General features: G+C 51.9%; 1 long non-coding RNA gene across 50 annotated transcripts in view; it reads right to left on the bottom strand.

Moving 5' to 3' along the window:
- Positions 1–12,116, bottom strand: part of LOC107506203 — a 579,061-nt gene that overhangs the window by 400,104 nt on the left and 166,841 nt on the right. For 39 of the 50 annotated variants that reach the window (XR_004954759.1, XR_004954742.1, XR_004954744.1 and 36 more), the window contains 2 exons: positions 10,398–10,504; positions 1,797–4,312 (listed from right to left, as the gene is read on the bottom strand). The exons of 1 other annotated variant lie outside the window; for it this stretch is intronic. This is a non-coding gene — a long non-coding RNA (uncharacterized LOC107506203). The remainder of the gene's footprint in view (positions 1–1,796; positions 4,313–10,397; positions 10,505–12,116) is intronic. 10 more of the 50 variants (XR_004954740.1, XR_004954739.1, XR_004954747.1 and 7 more) reach the window with 2 other exon arrangements.

Below are 12,116 nucleotides of genomic sequence, written 5' to 3'. Positions count from 1 at the left end.
AACCCCCACACACGGAGGGGATGGTTTTGCTGCTTTTCAAAGGCATCGACTCTCGCTGTTTTCGTCAGTACATATGGTTTAGCCTGTGAGGCTAGAAATGGCCTCCGCCAAAACTGCTGTTTTGATTTGGATTTCTAAAAATAACTCCCGAGAAGCCTGCAGCGTGAGAGAAAGATGGTCGCTCACGGCTCCAGGGAGAAAAAGAGAGAGCACTGGGTTTGAATTACCTAAGAGCTTGCAATTGAGTGCGAATATCTCCTTGTAGCAACTGCTATATAATTAGCCACCCTAATGGAATCCTTTAAAAACCAAGGCAGTTCAACAAGAACGTTTAATTGAAAATAAAATTTCCAGACCGACTATTCTGTCAAAACCACATTACATGAAGATAGCTCAGCAGTGACCAAATCACTGGGAAAGGTATTGTGTTTTACAGGAGAAGGTGGTCGGCAAGGGGGGCTGGGGGGGGGGTGGTGTTCTACACGGGGAGACACGGCCCTGTCCCAGGCTCCTCTGTCGAGCATAATGTGTCTTCTGGTCATGGGCACAGGGGCTCAGTTCTCTCTGGGTCGGTGTTACTGCTGGGCCTGTCTCCTCTGTCAAGTGCTTCCCAGTCTCCCGAAGAAAGAAGTGGGAACAAGACCCTCAGACATAAAGAGGAAGGAGGACGGAAGACGGGCACTCGCCGCCCAGCCTGCTCCCTGTAAGAGCTCGGAGACCTGCCCCCTTCCCGACAGGAGCTCGCGGAGGACAGCGGAGGACGACAGTGGCTGGAAAAGGACCTTCCCCTCCTGGACGTCCCCACATCACGTATCAGCTGTGCGACTTAACATCTCTGAGGGAGCAGTTTTAGCATCTTAAGGGGAAAAAAAAAGACTGGATTGCACTCCCGCGCCTCACCGGAGGGTCAGGAAGATGAACTGTGACCACGCGCGTTCATCGGCTTGGTGGCGACACAGCCGGAAAGCGCGTCATTCCGGCGCTCTGGGCGGGTGGTGGCCGGTACTGCACGTGGCGTGAGCAGGGGACAGAGGGCGCGAGGAGCTGCGTCCTCACTCCTCGGGACGGGTCAGGGTGGGAGACCAGAGGCGTCAGCGTCCCCCGGGGCCTCGTCATTCACGCAGTCTCGGCACCGCACGGGGTAACCGAACAAGAACCTGCGTTGAAAAACAGCTCCTGGACATCCGTGTGGAGCTCGATTTAAAGAACAATGGCCTCGCCGGCTCTCAGGTGTGCGACTCCGCACCGGGGGACCTGGGGCAACAGAGAGTGGTCTCAACACCGCCCTGGGGGGGAGAAGCGGGTTTCCCAGAGGGCCAGCTGCAGGATGAGGACCCCTGGAGGTCTCCCCAGCACTAGCATCGCCTCCTCAGCTCCACTTCAGATCCTCAGGCGTTAGAGTCTCATAGAGCACCGGCCCCCGGTGCCAAAAAGGTAGGAGGCCACTTCTATAAAACACAACCATCTCATACGATACAAAAGGAGACGCTATATACACACGGATTTCCCTGCATGTGCGCAGACCGTCTCTATAGAGAATGATAGACAGGGCACTTCTGACATCGGCTGCTTCCTGGAAGGGTGACCCGTCTGGGGAACTGGATGTTGAAGGAGATTTTCACATTTACTGCCTATCTTTATGGACTTTTCAAATTTTCAACGGTGTGAATGTTCTCCATGGAAAGAACATGAAAGAAGGAAAGGTGGGAGGGAGGGAAGGAGGGAGAGAGAAAGAAAGAAAAGCGAGGGAGGATCATTTAAATTAAAAAAGTAAAAATGAAAGATGGTTGACTCACTTGCCGTGCAGGGTTAGGCTCAGACGCCCTCCTGGGATATTCGGGGCGTGAAGCCATCACCTTTTTTGCGTAAAACACTCGGCCTGAGATCCTTCATTCAGAGTGAGCACTCGGCCCCTCGCACCCAGCACGCCTACGTCTGAAAATGCTCAGACGACAAAGTTCCACGAGGGGAATGTCCTGTGTGGCGGCAAACTACTTCGTCTATTTGCCCCCGACCGGCAGACACCGCACACATCCTGCTCTCCGGAAATCTCAGCGGCTCCTGACTGTAGTCCATTTAGTTCAGGCAAGGAAAGATCTCTTCCAGAAGGTTCTGAAGCCCCGGTTTCCACAGCCTTCAAGTGACTGAAACGGATTTGAAGAACACGACCCTTCCATGTCGTGCGAATGTGTGTTAAGTGGGAATCGAGATAAGAAATTAAATGGAGGGTAATGTATAAAACCCAGACGCAAGACGCGGCACTGTATTCAGTTCATAAAGCACTTTCCACATCCTTCTTGTGTGGAAATAGAATAGAAACGCCATTGTGGAGGTGAGGAGGCTGAGGCCCAGCAACGGTTAGCGCTCGCGTCAGGGATTAAAGGCTGCACTTCTGCTGACCCGGGGCAGACCCTTCCCGTCAGGCCCCAGTGTCCCCCGCCACCTTCTGGAAGTGACCTATGCATCTATCGGGTGCTGGAGGCCTCGCGCCGTCTTTATGGTCGGTGGTTGGAGGTTATGTCTTTACAAAAAGTATCGCTGGGTTTTCAGCTGAGAACTTATTGCACTGATAAGGAGAGTAGTGGCGATCCTCCCTCAAGGCACACGGCGACCCCCGATGATGACGAGCTGGATGGATGGGAGGTCGGCTTTTGCACCAGAAACTCTTGCAGTCAAGTCATGTCCCTGCTGCTCACGGCTGTCTGACACCTGCTAAGTCGACCTCTCTGAGCCTCCGGTTTCTTCATGTTTATCACACGTGACCCATGAGCGTCCTCTAAGCCGGTGTCACCCTCAGCATGTTCATAAACTCATCGCGTAAACTGTCTCATGCTATTATCATCCTCCATGGACAAGTGAGCCAACTACGGCACGGAACGGTGAAGTGACTTGGTCAACGTGGCACAGCTAATCAAAGTCAGAACCGATTCTGTGGGTGGTCCGACTGCACCTTGTGCTTTGACCATGACACAGAAACGCTCTCCCGGCTCTCCCATTGCTGTCAGGACAGCTACGCGACGAGGTCATAGGAACAGAATGCTTGCTGGGTGGCCCCGCAGAGAGTACGCACAGTAAGTTGTAACTACCAGGTGTCCCTGAGAGGTCAGCTCTTTGCTGAGGCAGAAACACAGGAGCTACTACGGCGTGCACGTGGCTGAGAGGAAGCCGCTACCTGCGGTGGGACTCGTCCCCAACGGCTGCTCTCCACCTGCCCGCAGCGGGCATCCCGCCTCTCCCTCGCGGCACGGCCAGGAGGTCTGGCGCTCGGCCCCTTGAATCTCTGCCGTGACCTCTCCCATGGGGAGGGAGCCCACGAAAAAAACTAAGGTGGGGGAGCGGGGGTGGGAACAAGTCTGACGTCCGCCTGACGAGAATGACGAATTCCAAAATGAGTTGGGCAGCCCGAATCCCCAAGGCAATGGTCATGTGCTGGGTGGCTTGCCCCTTCAGAAATTCTCTGCAAATGGTTAATCTCGGATTTGGGGGGACAGTCCCTTGAATAGCAGAGGCATCAGGAGCTTTGAAGACTGAGAAAATTCGAGATCTGGTGCGGAAGGCCGAGTGTGTGGCACTGTTTTCTTTACCCTCGTCCAGACATTCCCAGTTCGGTTCAGATACTGAGCAGGCAGCCACATGCATGGAGGAGGTGCACAATGGCCATGGTGATCCTGTTATCTCTGTCGGGGACTGGCTTAGGGGGGGCATTTGGCCCCATCTGGCCAATGGGCCAAAAGGGAAGTCTACTGGGGGTTTCTGGGGAAATTTTCTTCCCTAATAGAAGACAGAGAGGTGCAGTTAAGTAGGACACCCATTTTTTTTCTCCTGTGCAGCATTCTCCCTGTTTAAAATGCTATTGTGATAAGGTGATGTGTATCACCAAAAAAAAAAAAAAAAAAGAAAACGCATCACAGGGAAGCTAATCCAGAGCCCTGATGTGCCTGAGCTGGCAAATGCATCCCCTCTTTCACATCTGATAATACCAGGTGTGGGGAGGACGGAGAGAAACAGGAACCACACGGCACCGCTGGTGGAAGAAGAAACCGGTACAGTCATTCTGGAAAACAATCTGGCAGTACTTGTGAAATTCGGTATGAGTGTGCAATGACTCATCCATCCTGGTCCGTGCCAGAGAAACTCTCCCACCGCCCGCACGGTACAGGTGCAAGGTGTTCGCCACAGGACTTGGCTGGGCTCCTTCTTCGTGTCCCTCGACAGGGACGAGAGAAGAAAACTTGGTGGCGGGACCGATGGCAAGGCGGGGAGATGCGGCCCCTCCGACGAGCTAGGTGCACACGGCACGGCCAGACCGGATCTGAAAAAGACGGTACAGTGGGCTCTCGGTAACCATACGGTCCACAAGCGCAGATTCGACCGATTGTAAATCGAAAAGATTCGAGAAAAAGAATGTTACGTTGTTGCTGACGTGTACCACGTAGTTAGGCCCACAATGGTTTCATCTGTGCTGAACACGCACAGACTTTTTTTTTCTTGCCGCTGTTACCTAGATAATATAGTATAACAACTATTTCTATAGCATTCACATTACAGCAGGTGTTATAAGTAGCCTAGAGATGATTTAAAGTACACGGGAGGATGTGCATTGGCTATGTGCAAATACTACGCCATTTTACATAAGGGACTTGAGCATCCGTGGATTTGGGGTGTCCTGGAACCAGTCCCCTGAGGATGCTGGGGGATGACTGCATCAAGTAAAAAAGAAAAAACCAGAAAGAGATCTGGAGCAGAACCCCAATTGTCTCTATTAACGACAAAACACCCAATCAGAACAGCACGGGAGGAAGTAAGTGCGCACACAGGGTGTACGGCAAATGCGCTGGGCGATGCCTACGGGGGAGAAACAAGGAGATGGACACGCGGGACAGAAAAAGGAGAAAGAGGGGGTTCTCACGGGGACCAGCGATAACGCGCCTTGAACGGAGGAGGTTTTCTCAATAGAATTCAAAGGAAAAACCCCAGCCAGATTTCGAGTCAGAAAATTCGGAAATGAATGTTTCCGTGACTCTTAACGGCTGAAGGCCCTTCAGCAGGTAATCTGATGGAACTCAGTTTCCCCATGGCGAAAAGCAAGTACGAAGGGCAGCCCTACGGAGTTGCCCTGTGAGCATCCGAAGAATGTGTGGGGAGAGCCTGAGTTTGGAGCGCAGCGGAGGCTTCCTGAGAGGCAGCGAAGGACTCGGCTCTCCGCCCTGTAAGATGAGGGTGACTCACACGGCAGTGGTTCCATCCAGGGCCATTGGTTTTCAATGAGACCGGACACGGGAGGAAGAGGACATGCCCCGCATGGAGTCCGGGTTGTGCCCGGCGCTGGGTGAGGCGCAGGGGGCCGTCGTACCCGCGACACCCTGTGCACAGGTCTGAGAGCAGAGCCCGCGACTCAGGCCGCCCTTAGGTGACACCACTCCTGGGGCCACAAGGGACCCGGTAAATCCACGTACCGACGTCTTTTTCTTTTCTTCTGTGGCAATAAACTATTTTTTATTTGTTTGTCTGTTTGCTTCTGGATAAGGCATTTTACCAAAAAGAGGAGAGACGAGAAGACAGAAGAGAAAAAGCCACTGTCATAACTCCTATGACCCTAAGGTGGCAAAAACCTCCATTTTTCCAACAAAGAGCTCATCTCTCTGTCCATAATCCTGGGAAAGACACAATGTCGTATCAATGGTCACATCGCAATTTGTCACTGCTCTGTCTAAGGTAGCTACCTCTTCTCCATCAGGGTCCCTTGGGTGTCTGCGAAAGGGTGCAGAAGCACCATGCATCCCTGGGTGACATTGTTTCAGATTTCCCCCTAAACGCAACCAGTTTCAAAAAAAAAACAAAAACCCTTTCTGAGCACCACTACCTTCCCTTCTCCTGGAATGGGTCTTTGAAACACATTCCCTCGATGAGGACACAAGCTCAAAGTGACACCTCGACGACTCTTAATAGTTTTTCCAAAAGACCAGTTGACGCCGCCACCAGCAACGGAGGTGCATACCAGGCTCCCTGCACATTCTGAGAATAAACTGCAAAACCTGTTATTCTAACATTTCAGCGACTTGCTGGTGAGCGTTACTTTGACTCCCAGGAAGGTGACTTCTTCCCCAAGTTCAGTAACGCTCTATTTTCCTCTTACATCTGTTTATGAGCCCTCGCATTTTTTTAAAACTTTATTTTATTATTAGTCCCTAGTATACAGGACATTGGCTAGACATCCACATAGTCCATAAAACAGTTCCCCTCATTGCTCTTTCCTCTGGCTCTCCGCCTAGCCATTACATTAACGCTACCTGCGCTGAGCGCTCTCATCGTTTAAAAAAGGTGTTCTGCATATAGAGAGACATCTCTGCCACATAGGCAGGCCCAGGCAGCGGCATGGGCAACAGAACAGTGGGCAACAAAGGGGGTAAGCGTGGGGTGGCAGCCTGAGGCTTCCCAAGGAAGAAGGAAAAAACAGAAGAATAACAAGGAGGAACGTTTGCATGAAAAACTGCAACGAAAAAAATCCTTCGTCCACTGAGAACGCATCTCTATAAGAGGCGTGCGCACATCCACGGAGTGCAGGGGTGGAAATCAGAGGTGTGGCTGGGTGGATTCCCGCTCTGGGCTTGGGGGCTTTCTTTCTTCCTTTCTTTCTTCGCTTGTTGTTTACCTCCCTGGCGTCTCCTGCTCACACCTGCCTCCATCTTTCCAGCCCCCGGGGCTTCATGCGGGCTCAGACCTCCAATGAGCAGCCGGCCACTGCCCAACTGTCCCGTTAATTCTATTAATTCTCGTACCTTCTTCCCAGCTCAACTGAAACCTCAGGTCCCCTGGGAAGCGCGTCTCCTAGAGCAGATCCTCTTTCTGGCTCAGCGTCCCAGGACATCTGTGCTCCTCTTGCCCCAGAGTTTACAACACCAGTGTCTTAAGCTGAGCGGCTTCAAAAGTGACCTCTGGATTCGAAGTAAAATGCCCAGGGAGGGAGTGGACATCAACGCTGCCCCCCAGCCCGGCACCACCAATCCAACCGATTCTTTAAAAACGTGTTTCCCAAGCGCCTGTTATCACCAAGACTCTGCAGTGCGGAATTACGACACCGAGGCCACTCTTCTTCCAGTGCAGAACCTAGCTAGGGAGTCAAGATTTCAGCACGAGGAATGCTAGATAACCACAGAGGAACAAAGCGAAAGATAACACGACGAGACAAAGACCGATTGCGCGTGGGCGCTGAGTGGGCTGGGCGCAGGGGAGCAGGTCGACGTGAGCTGCAAAGGGAAGTCCTCTGAGAGCCCGGTGTGAAAAACGGCGATGCAGGTGGGTGGCGGGTGGACGGGCCGCATCGGCAGAGGGGCCTGTGCCCTAAGCCTGCAGCGGAGAGGAGGGCCTGCGTGCTCAGCCACCAGCGAGGAGCACCGAGGTGCCGGAACGGAAAGGAACGTCTGGGAGTCCTGGGAGAGCGTGTTAGGGCCAGAACTCGGAGGACCTCGAAAGCCAAGCAGAGGAGTCTGTGCTGAGGAAGAGAAGGGTGAAGACCACGTAAAGCCAATGGGAGAGGTTTATGGGGTGGTCCGTCTGGGGCCGCCCTCAGGATGCACTAGAGAAAGAATCCAGTTAGGAGCGCCTCCAGGAGGTACAGCGGGGAAGGAAGCGTGAGGTGCCAGGGCCTACAGGTCCCACCTGTGAGCATGGCAGACATCACCAATCCATCGGAGCCCAGATGGGACCTCAGAACGCCTGGCCACTCGGGGCTCCAGGCGGACCCTACCAATCGATCCAGGGAGAGGCGGCTCAAATCTCTTTGCCTTGCAGGTTCGGTCTGTCAGGAGCAGGAATACTATGCTGCGCTAACATGTATTCTCAAATTTCGGTGGCTTCGAACAGCAAAAATGAATTGCTCCCTCAGGCTATCTGCCCCTCACGGTCAGCCAGAGATGGCACTCGGCGCTGGTGCCATCCGGATCGGGCCGAAAAGAGCGCTGCCAGGAACAAGGGCACAGGGCTGGAGAGAAAGAGACGGACGGACAGACGGACGGACGGACGGACAGGGACGGAAGCACACCTCTGGAGGGCCTCTCTCTGGCATTCCGGTGTGAAGACCCAGGAATTCCATGCCACTACCATTCGGTACTCATTGGCCGGAACTGGTCACGGCAGGCAAGAAAGCACAATCTCCGGAAGGCAGAGAGTCAGAAAAACAACGAAAGGCTTTAAGTACGTCACCTTTCAGGGCATGTGGAATTCACCATTCATTCATTACACCAGCAAGAATTTGTTTTAAAATGTCTTAAAGCATTTACCGAGTGGCAAACGCCCAAAAATATTACCATTTCCTTTGGCCCCTTTGACGACGCTGCAAGGTAGGCATCCTTACTCCCATGTTACCAGTGAGAAATCTGGGGCTCGGAGAGGCTGAGGCGTCCGGATAGTGAAACATGGGCCTGACTCCGTAGCCCACACTCTCCTCCCAACGTCACAGTGACCTCCTTACAGTCCCCGGGAGAGGAGGGCAGGAAATCCAGAAGCCGCAGGGCACGGCGGTGGAGGCAAGCTGCCCAGGAGGGTATCCTGATTTAGACTCCTCAGCCCTGTGACTGAGCAAGTCACTTACCTTCCTGTGCCTCGGCTTCCTCATCTGCAAACCGACATCCTATGAACAGCGCCACCAACCTCGTCGCGACGCCGTGATAACCGAGGGAGAGCACACGGGTAACGGGAGCCGTTTCCAGCACAGAATCCGCAGCCAGTAAATGCCAGCTGTGATACTAACACGTCACCTTACTGCAGGACGGTGATGTTTCAGGATGCGACAGGTATTTAACCCCAAAGACCACGTGCTTGTCAACGAGCTGCTCAGCCACCCAGGCGGGGTGAGCTGCTGACAATGCTGCTGGTTGGCGTGCAGCGAGAGGCCACTTAGCACTGGAGCGAGCACCACCCTGTCCCCGGGGGGGCCCTGCACCCGGCCACCCCACTTCTCAGTGTTTTGTTTTACTCTCTTCCTGGTATTTGGCAATGCCTTATTTGTGCATGGATCTGGCATCTTGCTGACTGCCTGTCTCCCCTACTCGAATCTAAGCTCCGTATTTGCCTTGTTCAGAGTGCTGGGCACATAGTAGGGTGCTTGCTAGGTACCAGTCAAATGGATGGACGGGTGAACGAATGTAAGTTCCCTGAGGGCAGGGCTTTTGTCGGCTGCGTTCACTGCCGTCCCCCACTGCACACAACGCCCAGCACACAGTAGGTGCTCAGTGGGTGTGGAGAAGTCGGCCGGCTTTTCATGCCTCAGCTTCTAGGGGGAAACTCAGCCCTTCTTCTTCTGCAGGGAATTAAGCTGAAGATTGGCCTTGTCACATGCACCGCCTGTTGCTTAGCAGTTTCCACCTCGAGACCACCCCCCCCACCACGCCTCCACACCCCTCAGGGTTCCAGACTGGGTTCCAGACTGGCCTGAGGGCACGGGGAACGAAAGGGAGAGAAGCCAAAGCGAAACAGAGATGGGAAAGAAAGAGACCACTGAGGGGGACGTACCAGGCCCCACACGCGTGTGCACACGCGTGAGCCGTAAACTCTGTGCTCTAGTCTGGACTCGCCAAGAAGCTTATTACATGACCTTGAACAAGTCATCCTCCTTCTAGACTTTGGTTTCCCGATGGTAAAACCGAGACATTGAAGAACACTTCTAAGGACCCCTCCAAACGAAATGCTGAAAACAAGAAATCACTCCGGGCTTTATTTCTCAGCGCTAGGTCCACGAGGTCAGGGCTTGTCCCAGGCTCTTGTAGGCCTGGCATACAGCATATCAGATATATATATATTAGACGTATGCGGAACCTACATTAGAAATAATTCCTGTTTGTCTGCAAAAGCTGGGCTGCATCTGATAAACTGCTATAAAGTTACATAAATATGTATCACTATTTGAATCTTTCGGCTTTGTTTTTTTATATTTTGAAGCTAACCCTTGTATTTGTTCTCAACCTTACTTGCAGACTCCTGAAATCCTGAGAGGTCCCAGGCGCTCAGCTTCTATTGACCTCCCCCCTCCCTCCCAGGTCAAATGGACCATTTCCCAGGCCCCGCCCAGAGCCGCCGAGTAAGAAAACCTGGTGGGGGAGGGGGCGCTGGAATCTGCGTCTCACAAGCTTCCCAGGTGATCATTTGCAAACCGAAGTTTGAAAACTTCTGCCAGGAAAAGCAGGGGCGGACAGGGGCTTCTAGAGGCAATTCTGGAGAAAGAGAGATCGCCGCGCATGACTCCTGTCTGGATTGCCGGCGAATCTCTTCTGCCCACGTGCACCCGGCATGTTCCACCGGGGTAAACACATTTTGCGAAACCCTGACTCACTCTCTACTGAGCCCCTCCCCCAGCCCTGGGGGGAAGGGGGGAAGAACAACACAAAATAAACAATACTCACACTCGGCCTGGGACAGCATTCAACTATCCTGATCTGCAGGAAGGGAACATTTCCAACACATCCGGCACACTGCTTGAAGACCCGAGCCGCATGCCAGGGAGACCGAGCTGCAGGGGAGAACATAAATGCTCCTGTCACCTAGATGCTCGCTGTGATTCGTTCTGCCTTTGGTCTGTGATGGGTATTAGTTCCAGCTGCGGGCAGTCTGAACTCATGCAGGGGAGGGAGGTGTTCTTTGAATGTTGAGCTGACTGTGCAGACAAATGTTGCGAACCTGCTCGTGTGCATGTGCACACAGACACACACACCAAATACCACGTGCGGGTGTATTTAAGCTTTTAGAGATGCTGCCCAACCTTGGTCCACAGACCGGTACCGGAACTGGGCAGCACTGCCAGAGGTGAACGGTGAGAGAGCAAGCCAGGCGCCATCTGTATTTGCGGCCGCTCCCCAGCGCTAGCATCACCAGCTCAGCTCCAGCCCAGATCATCAGGCACCGGATTCTCTTAGGAGCCAAAAGGGGTGGGGGACCACTGTTCTAGACTATAATGCTGAGTGCTACCAGGTACCAAGAATGTATTGGGTTAAAAGCAGGTTGGAAAGGAAGGAACTGATAACCAAGGGCCAAGTACTGTGCTGGAGTTTTTCCCGTGTCCATATGACATCAATTCATCGGGGACAGTAATATCAGTTCCAATCTTCTGATGAGGAAGCCGAGGCACAGAAAAGATATGTGACCCCCCCAAGATCCTGCGAGATCAAACCCTGACCTATCTAACCCCAAAGTTAGCTAGGAAGGGGAGTCTGCACCAGAGAGAGGAAAACCCAAGGAAATATCTCTTCAGAAGAGAACTAAAATAATTCCTTAACGATTTAATTCATAAGCAATACATAGTCACTGGAGAAAAGTAAATCATAGATAAGCAATCAGAAAAAAAAAAAGCACATATAATCACATCCTCCCCCAAATAATGGTGTTGTTTATACGTTTAGGCTTTTTTTTTTCCCCTAGCCAAATATGTTTTTTTCTAGCCAACGAATAAAATGTAGCAATTTTTGTACTTTAAAAAGTTTTACAATATTGATTTTCTTTAATGTGGATAATTAATGAGGCTTGCCCAACCCTAATCTTCTGTGAATTGATGCCGGTTCATGAATTCGTTTGCATATTCTAAGGGGGAGAGAGAAAACCTTTCACTTCTGTTTTTGTTTGTTTCCTATTGTCTGTTCATCAGCCACTAATGTATTTAGGAAGGATTAAGAGTGTTCTGTCTAAATGCTGTGTTCTGGTGGATGATGCAGCCTTGAAAAACATATTTTAAAAAATCTGGTTAGTTTCCTCCTCCCCATAGATGAAAATGGAAGATAGTTTCAGCAGCGACCGAAAAAACAACTTTTTTTCTTAATGTATTTTTAATGCCAAAGGGAAATGCAGCCCCCTCCCCCCACTGCAGGGCACAGCCCTCCAAGCGCCCCCCATGACTCCCTTCCAGGCATCCCCTAGTTAGAAGAGTGGAAAATAATCTCCTTTTCCTTCCCCTAGATGTTAACGAGGCTCCCTATAGAGATGTAGTTAATCACATCAATTAAAAGCCTTTACACTTGGCCTTGCCTGCCAGGCATAGGCCCTCTGTCCAGCAGAAGGTGGGTAAGCTTAAGTCATATGATGACATAATTTATATATATTTTTTCTTTTTCCTCCTTTCACTTATTATTATT

Source organism: Rousettus aegyptiacus, unplaced genomic scaffold, assembly GCF_014176215.1.
Source record: "Rousettus aegyptiacus isolate mRouAeg1 unplaced genomic scaffold, mRouAeg1.p scaffold_m13_p_15, whole genome shotgun sequence".
NCBI classification, from domain to species: domain Eukaryota; kingdom Metazoa; phylum Chordata; class Mammalia; order Chiroptera; family Pteropodidae; genus Rousettus; species Rousettus aegyptiacus.
This window is presented reverse-complemented; position numbering and strand designations above follow the sequence as displayed.